The sequence below is a fragment of the Sminthopsis crassicaudata genome, chromosome 4 (assembly GCF_048593235.1).
Source record: "Sminthopsis crassicaudata isolate SCR6 chromosome 4, ASM4859323v1, whole genome shotgun sequence".
Lineage (NCBI taxonomy): Eukaryota > Metazoa > Chordata > Mammalia > Dasyuromorphia > Dasyuridae > Sminthopsis > Sminthopsis crassicaudata.
In genome coordinates this window covers 406,371,955-406,390,073 of record NC_133620.1, presented here as the reverse complement: position 1 = coordinate 406,390,073, position 18,119 = coordinate 406,371,955, and the positions used below count along the sequence as shown (strand labels likewise).

At 34.7% G+C, this 18,119-nt stretch overlaps 1 pseudogene; it reads right to left on the bottom strand.

Annotated features, from left to right (window-relative positions):
- Window positions 1-12,814: 12,814 nt before the first annotated feature.
- On the bottom strand, window positions 12,815-13,878 carry LOC141540912 (actin, cytoplasmic 1-like; annotated as a pseudogene).
- Between the last annotated feature and the right edge of the window lie 4,241 nt (window positions 13,879-18,119).

Below are 18,119 nucleotides of genomic sequence, written 5' to 3'. Positions count from 1 at the left end.
TAAAACTAAGGTTTATTTAAATTTCAGTTTAAACTCCTGTCATTTAAAGAACAAAATATAAAATCATTTGTTTTGTCCTTCATAACCTTCCATTCCCCTCTTTCCTGTCTTCTTATGCCTGACTTCCTCTCCCCATCTTTATAAATTCTTTGATCTAGTGACACTAGCTTCCTTTCTATTCCTCAAATGGAACATTTCATTTCCTATTCTAGTCATTTTCACTGATTATCTCCTAAGCCTAGAATGTTTCCCCTCCTCATCCCTCACTTGGTTTTTCTTGCTTCCTTTAAGTCCCCTAAAATCCTATCTTTTGCAATTTCTCTAAATTCCAATGACTTCTATCTATTGATTTCTTCTCATTTTTCCTGCATATATATTGTTCAAATATAGTTTTTTCAAATCCTCTCTTTCATCAGACTGAACTTCTTAATGGTAGGGATTGCCTTTTGTCTTTCTTTGTATCTCCAGTACTTGACATGGTTCCTTGTATTTAGTAGGCACTTAATAAATGATTAATGACTAAATTTTTACTCTTTGGTCTTTCACATTCCTAAGGACAGGGCAAAAATGAGCATAAATGAGTGTGGGGAGCAGAATTTTTAAAAGTATGTGTTTTAAGGCACTTTGGAAAATTACTATTCTCCTATATTTTCTCTTCCCTGTTTCCTTTTCTACCCCAATTTTAATCTATAGAGATATATTTAATATTTAGAAGGCTATTAAAAATAGAGCAGTAATGATACATTGTTGGTGGAGTTGTGAAAGAATCCAGCCATTCTGGAGAGCAATTTGGAACTATGCCCAAAAAGTTATCAAACTGTGCATACCCTTTGATCCAGCAGTGCTACTACTGAGCTTAATATCCCAAAGAAATACTAAAGATGAGAAAGGGACCTGTATGTGCCAAAATGTTTGTGGCAGCTCTTTTTGTTGTAGCTAGAAACTGGAAGATGAATGGATGTCCATCAGTTGGAGAATGGTTGGGTAAATTGTGGTATATGAAGGTTATGGAATATTATTGCTCTGTAAGAAATGACCAACAGGAGGAATACAGAGAGGCTTGGAGAGACTTACATCAACTGATGCTGAGAGAAATGAACAGAACCAGAAGATCGCTGTACACTTCAATGCTGTATGAAGATGTATTCTGATGGAAGTGGATATCTTCAACATAAAGAAGATCCAACTCACTTCCAGTTGATCAATGATGGACAGAAACAGCTACACCCAGAGAAGGAACACTGGGAAGTAAATGTAAATTGTTAGCACTACTGTCTATCTACCCAGGTTACTTATAACTTCGGAATCTAATACTTAATGTGCAACAAGAAAATGGTATTTACACACATATATTGTATCTAGGTTATATTGTAACATATGTAAAATGTATTGGGTTGCCTGTCATCAGGGGGAGGGAATGGAGGGAGGGGGGGATAACTTGGAAAAATGAATACAAGGGATAATATTATAAAAAAAAATAGGCCAGTAATAAATATGGTGGTTGGAAAGAATTAGCTACAATCCTTTTCATCCTAATAGCTTGGTAATTTAAATAACCTGGAAACTAGAGGGTCCAACTGAAGAGCTGAGCAATTGTATATATTTCTAGTATAAGGAGATGACATTTAAAACATTTAAAAGGCCTAGAGAATAGTTATCAACCCACCTTAGCTACACTCATCATACATTAGTTCTTACTATTACCTATAAATGTTCCACTTCCTTAATTAAAAACATCAACATTGCTCTAACCATAACCAATCATTCCATCTTTCTCTATGCTTTGCCCTTCTTAAATTTATTCTTTGACTTCATTAACGTCTCTTATTCTTTCACTCTTATGTACTTTTTTTTAGGCCATTGTTATAGTCTGACTTCACTTCTCAATCTCAACTCTAAAACTAATTGATTCAATTCTACATTATGATCTACTTTCAAATTGCTTACCTTCTGGTCCTATTACAATTCATCCCTTGCCAATTTCCAATGCTAGTTTACTCCATCCCTCTGTTTTTACTCATCTTCTGATGAATAGAGCTGAAGAAAGTGATATGTAGCATTTGATTCCCTTTGGGCTACTTCTTCAATGTAGTATTCCTAGATTTCCCTGTTGTGTCCCTGGAGGGATAGCTACTCTCATTATTAACCATGTACAATGTGGGGGTGCTATGGAACTATATTTCTAAACTATGGTTCACTAAAACTCACCAGCATAATTTCTAAACTTAATTTATTGAGTAGACACAATTGTTTTTAACTTAATTACCTTATCTCTCAACTAAAGTTACCATTTTGATTGTTGTTGTTGAATTGTTGTCTTTTCCTAATATTTTTCTACTCTAGATCCATGAAGCATTTTATACTGCCAATAAATCTTTCTTGCTATATACTCTTTCTTTTCCAGATTTTTAATGGTTTTGTTGTCTCTTTGATCTCTTCCCAAATCTCTTTTGTTGACTCATTGTCTATATCCGACCCCATAACTTTTATTATTCCCCAAGACTCAGTTCAGATCTTGATTCTATCCTCTCATTTATCTAAACCTTCTCCCTTGGTAATCTGATCAGTTCCCATTGATTTAATTATATTCTTTCTGTAAATGTTTCACAAGTTGACATATTTAGCAATATTTCTTCAGGCTTGGTACTACATTATCAAGTGCTTATTTAATCTTTCAAATTGGATGTTGCAGAGGCATTTCAAATTCAACATACTTAAAACAACATTCATTATATTTCTCCCCCAAATCCTTCTTTTCTCCTTTTTTGCTACAATACATGCATACATATCAGGTACATTGTTCAATAACAATAATACGTTATGTATGTGTATATATGTATAATTTCTGTTGTGATTAAATGACTAAGCATGTAATGAATACCAATGTTCTTTTATTTTAATTTAGATTTTTGCTAATAGAATTTTATTTTTTTTAACCTTGCACCAAAAGAATGACAACTCATACTGGGAAACGTTGGCCAGACTCAGAACTTTTTCCAGCTTGTGAATAAAATGTAAAATAAATGTAAAATTGCCAAATTCTGGCAATTACACTCAAGATATTTATGATAAATTGTCATTTTTTATTGGACTTCGAGAAAATAATACCAAAGAAATATAAGGAAAACATGAAAATGTTTTTAATCCATCTATCTCTCCACACTATCAAATTTAATATAGAAGTTTGAATGAATAGCCTTAGAATTCTCATGGTGAAAGGAACAAAAACTGACAGTCCATAACTGTTTCTCTTATTGGGTCAATAATAAAAAGTATGTGAAATTCACACTTCAGTTCATAAGGACTTTTAACAGATCTTATTGCCTTTGTTAACCTATGCAAAAAACAAAAAACAACAACAACAAAAAAAACCCCCCAAAAAACCCAACTCATTCTTCATCAGAACTTGATCACCTTTTCATTCATTCAATATATATTTATTTATTGTGGGCTTTCAAAAATCTTACTGTCAAAAATAGGTCACTCCAGATTAATTTCCTTTTTTTGACTGGATCACTCAAATGGTAGGTCAAGGAAACATTGCAAACACAATAGACCTAGATTTCAGACAAGAATTAGAAAAAAATCATTCATACTCTTCTTGTCATTGAAAAGTAGAAATGTGGGTTAGAAGGAACGTATAATTTACTAGATTTTAACTTATTTGGTAATGGGTGTCATAGAGTGTTCAGCAATAGTTTGACAGCAAATTGGCAGGAAATCTTTATTGAAATGCCCCAGTTATTTGTCCTTGGCTCTGTGCTATTTAACAGCTTTATCAGTGACGTCAATAAAGACATAGAGATCATGATTTTTATTTGGAAAACTACCCGGCATAGAAAAATATTTGATGCTGTATGTTAGGTAGAATCCAAAAAGATTCCAACAGCTCATATATAGTCTAGTACCACAAAATGAAATTCAAATTCAATTTTATAACTCAAGAAAGGTGGGATGTTTGTATAGATAACAATTTGTAAAGATAAGATTAGTCAGACAATGGGGATGGGATTGGGAAACAAAAGAAGCCCTGAGTGAACTTTGAACTCAAAATAAGGCACCAGTGTGATGAGTCAAAAAAAATCTCAAAAAAAAAAAAAAAAGTGGAATTAAGAGGCATATCTGGATCAAAAAATAGATGATAGTTATTCCTGCTTGCTTTTGTTAGAAAAAATTTGGATGCTATATTCAGTTTGGGGTATTGCAATGGAGAGAAGGCATTAATAAGTTGAAATGCATGCAGAGGAGGAAAAACAGGATGATGATATGACTGAACGACCAACTAAAGGAACCAAGGATAGTGAACTATGGAGCCTAGTCATCCTGAAGAAAAGATGCCCTATAGCAAAGATTTGAAAGATTGTCATTTGGAAGACTTGCATTTGGAAATTTTATAGATTGCATGCATACCCTAGGCTGTTTGTTTGACCATTTTAATTGCTAGGAGATAAACTTAATTGTCAACAGAAGACATGATCAGGAATAATATGTAGAAGTTACCTACAGTAAGATTTAGCTCCATGAAATTTCCTAAGCATTATAATATTCAAAAGTAGAAGGGACAACTTGTAATGTAGAGGGAAGTTATTTCCCTTTTCACTGGGTATTTTCTTTTCTTTCTTTTTTTTTTATTATATATATATTTTTTATAATATTATCCCTTGTATTCATTTTTCCAAATTATCCTCCCCTCTCTTTATTCCCTCCCCCCGATGACAGGCAATCCCATACATTTTACATGTGTTACAATATAGTCTAGGTACAATACATGTGTGTGAATATCATTTTCTTGTTGCACAATAAACATTAGAATCCGAAGGTACATGCAACCTGGGCAGACAGATATTAGTGCTAACAATTTACATTCACTTCCCAGTGTTTCTTCTCTGGGTGTAGCTACCTCTGTCCATCATTGATCAACTGGAAGTGAGTTGGATCTTCTTTATGTTGAAGATTTCCACTTCCATTAGAATACATCCTCATACAGTATTGTTGTTGAAGTGTACAGCGATCTTCTGGTTCTGCTCATTTCACTCAGCATCAGTTGATTTAAGTCTCTCCAAGCCTCTCTGTATTCCTCCTGCTGGTCATTTCTTACAGAGCAATAATATTCCATAACCTTCATATACCACAATTTACCCAACCATTCTCCAACTGATGGACATCCATTCATCTTCCAGTTTCTAGTTACAACAAAAAGAGCTGCCACAAACATTTTGACACATACAGGTCCCTTTCCGCTCTTTAGTATTTCTTTGGGATATAATCCCAGTAGTAGCACTGCTGGGTCAAAGGGTATGCACTCACTGGGTATTTTCAAGCACAGATATAATAGCCAGTTATTTCTGAAAGGGTAATTAAGGAAAAATTGAACTCATTTCCCTTCCAATTCTTATATTCTGAAATACATGAAGCACTGAAACTATTAGTTGAAATTAGATATCAACACAAAGGGATTCATAGCTTCAGGTAATTCTTTTCCATGTCCCTAATTAATTCCCTATCTCACTCGTTGACTTTTCCAAACTTTTTTCATCCCTCCTCAAACTTCCCTTTACCTTCCCAACTTTAACTGTCTAGGACACCAGCAGCCTCCCTTTTATCCTCAACTCTTCATTCTCTTTCATTCATTGTATTCAATCTATTAACAAGACCTATAGATTTTATCTCTAATACTGCCATCATACTTGTGAGTATGTGATGACCCGAACTGTGATCACCAATAACTTTCTCCTGGACTACCCCAATAGCCTTTTGGTCTGCCTGTGTTTCACAAGTTACTTTTCTCATTGAGTCTATGCTTTACTCAACTGTCAAATTAATTTTCCTAAAACTCAAGTCTGACCATGTCACCTGCTAACTTAATAAATTCCTGTAGTTTCATTGCTCTCTAGAAACAGATTTAAAATCCCCTTTTGGACATTCAAAGCTTTTTAAAATATGTTCCTATCATAGCTTTATATTTTTTAATATCTTACAGATATAAGTATATTTTTCAATTAATGGCACTGGCTTTTTGATTGTCCCTTAAATAAGACACTTTGTTTTCCTATTCCTGGCATTCATATTGACTCTCCCCTATGCATGGAAGAAAGGAGACCATTCCATGCTCACTTATATGCTTGAGGGTAATCAGGAAAAGTTTTGATGAAGGAAGTATCATTTCAACTAGATCTTGGTGGATGGGACTTTTATGATTCAGAGAAAGAGATTCTGGTCAAGGGAGTTATATGGACAAAATTATGGAAATGAGAAAGTTTAAAAAAGACATGTTTTAGTCACAATAAATATTCCAATGAGAATGCACAAATAGTTTACCTAAATGGAATATTGAAAATTACAAAGGTAGGTCAGTATGGCTTTAAATTCAAAGACAAAGAGTTTAGACCTTATTCACTAAACTATGGAGAGTAATTGAATTATTATTATTATTATTATTATTATTATTATATTAACTAATGAAGTAAGATTACCAAAATGGTACTTTAGAATAATACTCAATTTGGAAGGAATACATTGTAAGGAGGCTAAATCAGGAAACTTGACAGGCATGCCCATCAGGGCTGATTTCAAGGAAGCTAAATTTAGATTCCTCCCCATTTCCCACCCTACCTGTTGTATCATAGCTTTTTTATAGCCATAATAAGTGCTTATACCATTTCTGTAAAGATGCTATTTTGAACTCCCACTCAGATCTCATAGAGCACTTTTTTTTTCTCAATCTCTTATAAACTACTAAGCAATTTTTACATTAAACTTGCTTTGGAAGCAATATGGTATATTGTATTAAATTCTGGGCCTATAATTAGGAAAACCTGGTTCAAATCCCCTCTTTGTAATTTATTAATAGTCTAGCCATGTACAAATCACATAAACTTCTGAGGTTTACACAATGCGCTGTCAGGGCTTCTTAAGCTTTTTTGATTCATGACCCTTTTGCCCCAGAAATTTTTATGTGATGCAAGTATATAGGTATAAAAATAGACATACAAATCGAACATTTACTGACAAAAAAAATCTTAATTTCACACCAACCAAATTTGGTTATGCGATCAACGTGGAGTCAAGACCCACAATTTAAGACGTTTTCCTCTAAGTTACAGACAGAAATCCCATGACAAAAAGAAAGATAATCAATATATGTATATATGTCTGGTCTGTCTCATAGAATTATCTTAGATTGTAAGACACATGAGGGCAGGACTGTGTCTTTTCTGAGTTTTGTATTTCCTGTACTAGGCTGAATTTCTTGCTGTAACCAATTTAGTCCAAGTTGTTTAAACATTTCAGAATACTCTCACTCCCATGAGGAAAGGTTACATCCCCCAGAACCCAAGCACTCCTTATGTTGAAGAAAGTCATCCAACAGAGGAAAGCAGTTGTCTATTGTTGCTTCAATTTTTTGCACAAAGAACAGGTTCATAAGCACCCAAAAGAACAGACTCAGTTTCAGAAATAATATATAATAACATATTCAGAAATGCCATTGGTATATAAGAAAGGGTTCATTGGAGGAGAAAGAGAAGCAAGAGAGAGAAAAAGAATTTCTCTTGATCATGATGTAAGGTGCACTGTTAGGAGCTGCCCAGCAGGTGGTAATATCTGTCAAATGTTAAGTCTTGTGCCCATGAACACTGAAGAATGCTTCAAGGGGAGTCTTAGTTTAGCATTGTACTAGCATTCCTAAGGGAAGGAAGAGGAAGGAGAGGGAGAGAGAGAGAGAGAGAGAGAGAGAGAGAGAGAGAGAGAGAGAGAGAGAGAGAGAGAGAGAGAGAGAGAGAGAGAGAGAGAGAGAGAGAGAGAGAAGAGAGAGAGAGAGAGAGAGAGAGAGAGAGAGAGAGAGAGAGAGAGAGAGAGAAGAGAGAGAGAGAGAGAGAGAGAGAGAGAGAGAGAGAGAGAGAGAGAGAGAGAGAGAGAGAGAGAGAGAGAGAGAGAAGGAAGGAGGGAAGGAAAGAGGAAGAGAGAGAAGGAGGGAGGAAGGGAGGGAGGGAGAGAGAAGTGTTGGTGGAGAAATGGAGCTCTATTTTTTTTTTTTTTTTAGATTTACTAAGTAGGGGTACTGAATTGTCCTTAAATTCTGTGAATGTTTATTTCTAATTTAGAAATGACTTCCAATCATATTTCTGAAGTTTTATTCTAAAATTGTCACAGATCTCTGTGGTAACAAAAAAAAATGGCAAATATCCACTCCGTTTCACAAAAAAGGGGAAAACAACCCATAAAGAAATTAAATATCCCAAAGCTCTGTTTTTAGTGTTCTTATATCCATGGAATAACTTCAACTTGATTAAACAAACATTCACTTAGTACTTGTCATATGCAAGGAGCTATGATAAGTGACTGGTATTCAAGGACAATAATGAAACAGATCTTTCCCTCAAAGAATTTTGATAGTATTAAAAAAAAAAAAAAAACACAAAATCAAATTAGTAATTACAAGATAAGTACAAAGCTAATGAAGTCATCTTAAAAGAAGAATATATTATAGAGAATATATTATAGTTGATCAAAGACCTGAAATAAGAACTAACCTTTTCCTAATTTCCTATTTCTATCATGATACTATTATTCATCTAGTCAACCAGGTTCATAAATTAATAACAATAATAATAACATTTATATAACATGTACAGTGTACCTGACACTGTACTAAGATTTTATATATGCATACATAATATATATATATGTAAAGTTTGATCTTCACAACAACATTGGGATATAGGTGCTATTATTATCCCCATTACACAAATGAGGAAACTAGAGGCTCCCTGACTTACCCAGGATCATTTAGCTAATAAGTGTTTGAGGCTAGAATTGAACTCAGCTCTCATAGTTCCTATTTATTTTTTGCATCACTCTGCTATCCTTAATCAGTCTTAACTCTTCAGTTTCCCTGAACACATATCCCTCTCCCCTCAGTCCAATTAGTTTCTAAGTCCTATTTATTCTATCTCTGCAACATCTTTTAATTCTTTCCCCTTCTTTCTATTCTCATAGTCATTTTCCTAGTTCTGGCACTGGACACCTCCCATCTGGACAACAACAGCCTTCTAAATTCATGCTCTGCCTCTTGTCAGTCTCCTCTCCAAAGTATCTTCCACATGATTGCCACATTGATATTCCTAAAGAGCAGGTCACTATGACCATGTCACTCTTCTGTTCACTCCCTCTTACTAACTATAAGAACAAAAAATACAAACTTGTCTTTCTGACATTTAAAGTTCTCAGAATCTGGCTGTTTCTAAACCAGTAACATGTTATTCCCAGGCACATATTCTAGCCAACTGGACTATTTGCTACACAAAACTGAAACCATTTCTATCTTTATGGAGTTTACGTTCTAATGGTAGAAATTAATATGTATACAAACAGCCATATGCAAAACACATTCAGAATAAATGTAAAGTAGCTTGGTTACATTAATGTGAATAATGAATCCTGTGAAGTGACAGCGTTATTCAAATTTGCGCTGAATATTTCCATTAGCCTGGACCAATTACCATATTTTACATAAAATTATAATTCAAATATTATAGTAGAATGGATAAGTACTTAACATAGTGCCTGAGGTATGGTAGGTGCTTAATAAATATTTGTTTATTGGTTGAATTCTGTGAATTCAAATAATGCTGCCATTTCACAGAATTCCTTATTGGTTTTAATGTGGAATTAGTTGTGATTTGACTGGCAAGGGATAGGGATTAACAACAGCTATGATCTGGAAAAACTTCTTATAGGAAGCAGGACCTGAGCTGTGCTTTAAAGAAAAATAAGGATTCAGTGGCACAGAGATACATGAGAATATCTCAGGAATAAGTCGAATGACAGTAAGAAGATGTAGTAGCAGCAAGTGATTAGTCAGTCAAAAGCATTTACTTAGTGACTTCTATGTGCTGGTCATTGTTGGAAGTACTAGGGATACAGAGCAAGACCAAAACACTGTCTTCAAGATGCATCCATTCCGGGGGGAGGACAATATGCAAGTAGCTATGTACTATTAAGTATGTTTGTGCATGTATGTATGTGTGCATGTGTGTCTACATATGTATGTGTATCTGTTGTGCATTTGTATCACTCTTCAAGTCCATTCTCTATTTGGGTGCCAAAGAACTCTTCCTAAAATGAGATTTGATGGTGTATTGTACACACATCATAATATAATATAATATATATATATACATATATGTGTGTGTGTGTATATATACATATATATGTGTGTGAATATATATATATATATATATATATATATAAATGCATTTATGTATTTACATATATACAATGTATATCATATATATTCACATATATGAGAAACAGTCTCAGAAAGAAGTCACCAGCAGTAAAGGAAATCTGAGAAAGGTCTTGAATTTAAGCTTGGTCTTAGGGAACCAAGATATTGAAAGTAAGGAAGAACAAGGGCAGCATGGAAGACAATTAATGAAAAGCAGGGAATTGGGAGATGGGAATGTGATGTGCTACAAATAGAGAGGAGACTCCTAGAGTATGGAGAAGGGAGTAAAATGTAAAGTGACTGGCAAGATAGGAAGAGATCTGGCTGTGTAGAGCTTTAGATGTCTAACAGATGATTTTCCATTTGATCCTGGAGATAACAGGGAACTCATGGAGTTTACTGAATAAGAGAGTGTCACAGTCAGACCTATTTTTCCCCTTTTAATGTGTATACTTTTATTTGAACTGGACAAGTTAGCATAAAGGGAAAACTCCTCCCCTCCTCCAAGTACTGGCATCTACTTTATAAAACTGGTGGGGAAATTGTAGACTTCATACACTTCTACGTTGGGGACAGGGAGGGAAATTTAGGGGATCATTTATTATGGCTCTGGAGTTTTTTAATTGAACAATTATGAAGGTGGAAGATGCAAAAGGTTTTTTTTTTTTTTTTTTTTTTTTTAAAGGATTACACAATTTACATATAAAGTACCTTTCCTCTCTATCTGGATTTTTGTTAAGTAACTCCTTTGCAATTAAGCAACTCCTTTTCAAGTAAGTAACTTTCTGTAATAACATCTTACAAAAGAAGATGGCCTAGCTGTACCAGACCTAAAACTATTTCATGAAACAGTAATCTTCAAAACCATTTGGTTGGTGTATCAATAGAATAGGTTCTGGCTAAGAAATAGTGTAGGTTAAGGAATAGTGTAGGCTAAGAAATAGAATAAGTTAGGTTGTCAAGATACAATAATCAATGACTATAGTAATCTAAGTTTGATAAACCCAAAGCTTCTGAGCTTCTGAGATAAAAACTCATAATTTGACAAAACTGAAAATAGTATGCAGAAACTATACACTGACCTATACCTAACATCCTTATAACAAGATAAAGTTGTAATGGGTTCATGATTTAAACAAAAAGTGATATTATAAGCAAATTAGGAGAACAAGGGATAATTTAACTCTTAGATCTGTAGAGAAGGAAGGAATTTATGGCCAAAGAACTAAAGAACATAATGAAAGGCAAAGTGGACAATTTTAATTATATTAAATTAAAAAAGATTTTGTACACACAAAACCAATGCAACCAAGAAAAGGAAAGTAGAAACTGAGAAAAAAATTTATATCCAATATTTCTGATAAAGTCCTCATTTCTAAAATATATAGGGAATTTACAAGAATACAAGCCATTGCCTAACTGATAAATGGCCAAAGAATATGAATAGACAATTAAGTCATTTCTAGTCATATGAAAAAATACTCTAAATCATTGTTGATTAGAGAAATGCAAATTAAGACAAATCTTAGATGCCACTTCATACCTCCCAGATTAGCTAAGATGCCAAAAAACAATAATAATAAATGTTGGAGAGAATGTTGGAAAACTGGGACACATACATTGTCAGTGGAATTGTGAACTAATCTAACCATTCTGGAATTTGGAACTATGCCCAAAGGGCCATCATATCTCTACTGGGTCTGTAGTCCAAAGAGATCATAAAAAAGGGGGAAAGAACCCATATGTGTAAATATGTTTCTAGCAGTCTTTTCTATAGTGGCAAGGAACCACTATAATTGAGTGGATGTCCATCACTTGGGGAGTTGTTGAATAAGTTATATTATATGAATGTAATGGAATATTATTGTTCTATAAGAAATTATGAGTAGGCTGATTTCAGAAAAACTTGGAAAGACATGGAATGATGCTAAGTGAAGTGAGTAGAACCAAAAGAACATAGCGACAAAAAGATTATATGATGATCAGCTGTGACAGACTTGACTCTTTTCAACAATGAGATGATTCAAATTATTTCAATACATTTGTGATGGAAAGAGCCATCTGCATTCAGAGGGAGGACTATGGAGACTGAAGGTGAATAACAACATAACATTATAATCTTTGTTGTTGGTTTGCTTTTTTTTTCTTTCTAATTTTTTTTCTTCTTTTGATCTTATTTTTCTTGTGCAGCATGATAAATGTGGAAACATGTTTAGAAGAATTGCGTATGTGTAACTTTTGTTGGATTATTTACTGTGTAGGAGAATAGAGAGTTGGGGAGGGTGGATGTTGAAAACTATCTTTGCATGCATTTTGAAAAATAAAAAGCTATTATTTAAAAATGCATTATACAATATTTGGAATGACTTAAAAAACAAAAACAAATGTACAATAAGAGTTTGCTTCCAACATGATTGACTGCTCATCACTTCTACCATTCTTTTTAAATCCTGAGTCGTGTCAAAAATAAAATAAAATAAAATAAAATAAAGCCATGCTAATCTAATCTTTCTTTTTTTGGAGAGTGGGGGCAATTATCTTGTCACACCCTTTGATCAAAACCCCCCCCAAATACAAACAGTCCATTTAGAAGTATTTGAAATGGACAATGAAGGGTTGAGATTCATCATACTTCTGGTTGGTGACCCACATCTTCTGGAAGGTAGAAAGAAGGGCAAGAATGAAGTCTCCAATCCAGACAGAGTATTTGCTTTTAGGTGAGGCAATGATCTTGATTTTCATTGGGGATAGCATTGTAATCTTTTTCTGTATTCTGTCAGCAATTACCCAGCAATGTCTGGACACATGATGTTACCACCAGACAATATGATTTGGGAATACAGATCCATGTGGATGTCAACATGAGACTTCATGACTGAGTTGGAGGTAGTTTTGTGGATTCTACAGGATTCCAAACCTAAGAAAGATGGTTGAAATAGAGCTTCCTGATATTGCCAGTGGTGATAGCCTGACCATCAGGGAATTCATAGCTATGCCCCAGAGAAGAGCTAGAAGCATCAGTGACCATTTCCTGCTTGTTGTCTAAGACAATATAAAACATTTTCTTCTTGATGTTGTGCAGAATTTCCCTTTTAGCTGTGGTAGTGAAACTATATTCTCTCTTGGTCAAAATATTTATAAGATACTATGTCAGATCTTGGCCAGTCAGATCCAGATGGGGAAGAAGCTAACCTTCGTAGATGGGCACAATGTGGGTCATACCATTCCTGGAGTGCTTCAGAATACCAGTGATACAACATACAGCATACAGGGGTAGCATAACCTAAATGGCAACAGGACTTTGAAGGTCTCAAACATAATCTGAGTCTTCTTTTCTCTTTTGGCTTTGAGGCTCAGGGGGGCTTCTGTGAGAGCATAAGGTGCTCTTCAGGGACCACACAAAGCTCATTGTTCAGCATAATTTGCTCTTTTCCAGTATAATGCCAGATCTTCGTATCATCCCAGTTGACGACAACAAGGGGGTACTTCAAGGTCAGAATATTTCTCTTGCTTAGGGCTGTTTTTCTAACCCATACTTTCATCATGTCTTGATATCTAGGGTACTCAGTCGAAAGGATAACAGCCCAAGAGACATCACCTCCTGCAAAGCCAGAGCCATTGTGAAGGAGAGGAGCAAGAGCATCATTCATGGTGAACTTGGAAGTGGCAAGTTTGAAAGAGTGGAGATGGTCCCATACCTGGAGGCAGGAGGGAGGCAAGTGCATGCTGGATGGAAGAGCTCACAGCTCCAAATATCACTTTAGGAAGAGCACTTTGACTGAAGGATAGACCAGAGAAGGGAGCAATTTATAGTGGGGAGACAGACTACTTTCATAATCCAGAAGTAAGATGATGTGGGCTTGCATTGGAAGAGAAGAGAGCATATGTAAGAGATATTATAAAGTTAAGGATAAAGAATTGTCAACAAATTGACTATGTGGAGGGAGTGTGAATAAGGAATCGAGGAAGATGACAAGGTTTTGAGTCTGGGTGACCAATAAGCTAATTGGACCATTAACATTAATATAGAGGTTTGGAAGGAAAGAATTGTTTTGGGGAAAAGATAATGGATTCTGTTTTGGAAGCACTAAGTTTGAGATATCTGTGGAATATCTGAATTGTCCAGAAGTCAGTTGGTGATATGAAACAAGAATTCACGAGAGAAACTAAGATTGTATACTTAGAGGTGAAAATCATCTACATAGTGTTATTAATTGAATCATGGGAGCTGCCCTCAAGGATTCACAATCTATATTTAATGTGTTTTATACTGTCTTGTTATATATTTCCCAATTTCATTTTGATATCACCAGGGCTGCAGTCTGGAATGTTGTGGGATGTATGCAGACATAGGGCCCCAAGACTGACACCTCTGTGATACAGAGGGACTAACAATCTGCATTAGAGGAGGAAGTTTGGATATGGTATTTTCATGCACAGATGAAATTACAGTTTTAGACCAAAACAAACCAAAAAACCCAATCCAAATCAATGCCAGGAGGCGAATGCCTAGTTCAAAATTGTGAAGTCCAGCCATTTCAAACAGTTGTCAATTCACCAAATGCACTTTCCTATTCCTATCAACAAGCCTCAAGTTATGATTTATATTTCTTCTTTTTGTTCCATTAGTAAATATCAAGAGATATTTTTCACCCTCACTTTCTAATGGAGCTTGAAATGAATGTGGATATTTGGCATTCACTCCAGTATTGTTCAGTTATAGTGAGACGGGCACTCCTGGAGCAAAATTTGTTAAAATCAGCTGCCTTGAGGCTACAGGAATGGGGCCTTATAGAACCAATTAGAATTAATTTCTCCTTTCTATCATTGAAACCCGCCAGTGATTAGTGCTCCAGGTTCATTTAACCAATTAAAATTGATTTGATTTTATAAAACAATATTTACTGGGCAAGAACAAAAGTACAAAGTGATTCCCCTCATGCATGGGGGCACATGCTCACTCTTCTACTACCTCAGTCCCTGGAGAGATGAGGCTCAAATTTAAAGTCTTTGCTATAAAGCGTTGCCCTTGCCAGTTTACTTTGCCATGAGGTATAGTTGATGGACAAGTTACTGTTGATCCTAGCCAGATCCATGCGGAGTTGGGCTGGATTTTTATCCTCAGAATGACATTGACCTGGATTGGCTGTTGGTAAATTTTGGCTTAGGTTAATCAAATATCCAGGCTTAGATCCAACCTTGGCCAAGGTCCAGTTCCCAGACCCCAAGTTCTCTTCCAACCTTTCAAAGCTTACAAGATCATAGCTATCTCCATTAGCCATCAGCAATACTCCTTCCCCTAAGAACAAGAAAGAACAACCACATAGTCACATATGTTATTACTATATCTTATATTCACATATAAGAACAAACATATTCACTGTCCACATATTAGACTGAGCAGGGAAATTAAATTTAGCCTGAGGTCTCTCTCCTGATCCAGACATGTCTCTCCACAATCACAGGCAGGGAGGAAAGCTAGAGCTTTGGCTTGTCAGTGACTATTGAAAGTATTCCAGTTGAGGCTCAGCAGTCAATTAGAAGTCCATTTCTTTACTTCATAGTTAGTATATGGGAAACTCATGATCTAAAGCTCATGCGGACATTGCATCAGACAAGTATAACTGTGAATACTCCCAAGAGCTGGGTCTGACCAGTCCATTCTGCACATATACACATGCATACATATATGCATGCAAAAATACACGTATAGCCCTATAAAATGTGCTTACACTCATCACATGCATCCACATATGCATACATAATATGAATAACCTAATGGTAGAATGACTCTTAGGTTATATATACATAGAGCACACATATTATACATGCACAGACACACACATATATAAATAATTTATATATAAGTATATATGTATGTGAGATGCTCAGTTGCATAGTAATTAGCTTGCTAGGTGTTGAGTCAGTATGACTTGAATTCAAGTATGGCTACAGACAATGACCCTTAATGCTGTTTGCCTTATTTCCTCATCTGTCAAATGAGCTGGAGAAGCAAATTGCAAACCACTCCAGTATCTTTGCCCGAAAAACTCCAAATGAGACCACAAAGAGTGGGATATGTCAGAAAAGGACTTAGCAATAACAGGCAAAATGATCACCAAGATGGAGGACAAAACAATAAATGTGCTATTATAATATCTCTAACCTGAGTTATTAAAGTTAATTGCTGACTCTGAAAAAATGGAAAGTGAATAAAAATAGACATTGACTTCAAGAGTTATCATTTTATAAGATATTTAATAATTGTAAAATAATTGCCACAATAAAGCATAGAAGGGACAAAAAGCTACATTATGAGGGAATGACTGATTTCCTTGACAAGCAGAAAAACACAGCAACCAAGGGAAATACTTGTTTTGAGTATTAATTCATTTGCAAAGCATTATAAATAAAGATGATGGAAAATTACAAATAATATTATCTTGAAAAAAAAAACATAAAAAAAACACAAAATATCTGGTTTTAAGCCACATAAGTCAGAATGTTTTATAGAAAGACACCAAATAGTTTTGAAATAGAATAGCTCTGCCAGAATTTGTGTGTGATCTCTTTTCTTTATTGATGACAATGAGACAATCCCATTTGGACACTACCTCAGTATCCAATATGTCATATGAAGGAGTGGAAATGTCACTTTGGAAGGTAAAGTTGGGAAACCCCTGAACTGTACCAAATATATAAAGGGTAAACTTGTACTGGAGCCAATACTAATTGCCTTGATAATCTTGATAATCAGTTTCTGGGGGATTTTAAAAGTGGAAAATTCTAAAATATTAGGAAAAAAACACAGGTGACATTATTACTATCTTCTCTCCCCACTAACTGTTACTAAGATATCAAAAGATATCAGCCGTGTTTCTAGTCTCAGAGTCCACTCAAACTTTATCCCGGATTCACATTGTAGAACTGGAAGGCATGTGAGTGGACTTCTAGTTAAACTAATTCCTGGAAGGAGTCCCATCATAATATATACACTGATTAGTCATCCAGCCTCTATTTGGTCATCTCCAATGAGAAAAAAAAACCTATCCCCTTATCTTAAGTAGGTGGGAAATGTATACATACATTGGAGTGCTGTGTTTGTATTATTTTTCTTTTGTATACCTGTAATTGGTAGGAATTTTATTTTTGTTAATAGTTTCTCCCCTAACATGAAGTCAAAATGTACCTCTTTGCAACTTCCAATCATTACTTCTGGTGTTATGTTTCAATGCTAAATAGAAAAATAAAATTATCCCTATCTTGTGGATCAAAATCCTGAGATTTAAAGAAGTTTAATTGATAATTGTTAAATTTTTATTTTTCATACTTGTGATCCCATTTGAACTCTCTCTTGGTATCCAATATTCCATATGAAAGAGTGGAAATGTCACTTTAGAAATGTCAAAATTAGGATTCAAAATCATGTCTTCCTGACTCCAAATCTAACCCTTTTATTTTACAATTTTAAATTCTCTTTATATATGCTGCATCCCCACAAGAGAATTTAAGTTTCTTGAGGAAAGAATCCATATCATCTTTATGTCATGTAACATCATCACATTGCACAAATGCATATAGACAATATATATTAAATAGAAGTTTATTGAATTTGAATTTTTCTCCATTAAAACTAAAATGGTTCTTGTTACTAAAACAGGTATTCCCTAATAGAGGAAAACCAAACAAATTAGCAATGTCATTATTGTGTATTGTTTTCCTCTGCTTGGTAATAAATCAATGCCAAAGTTGTCTTTTTAATTAGTTGCTTTCTAGTTGGAAAAGTCAACACTGTTAAATGCTGATATGGAGCTGAGCAATTACCTGAAAGTGCCTTAAATCAGACCCAGAATCCTTTCTTCTGTATTCACTTATTCACTGTAAATAAGAA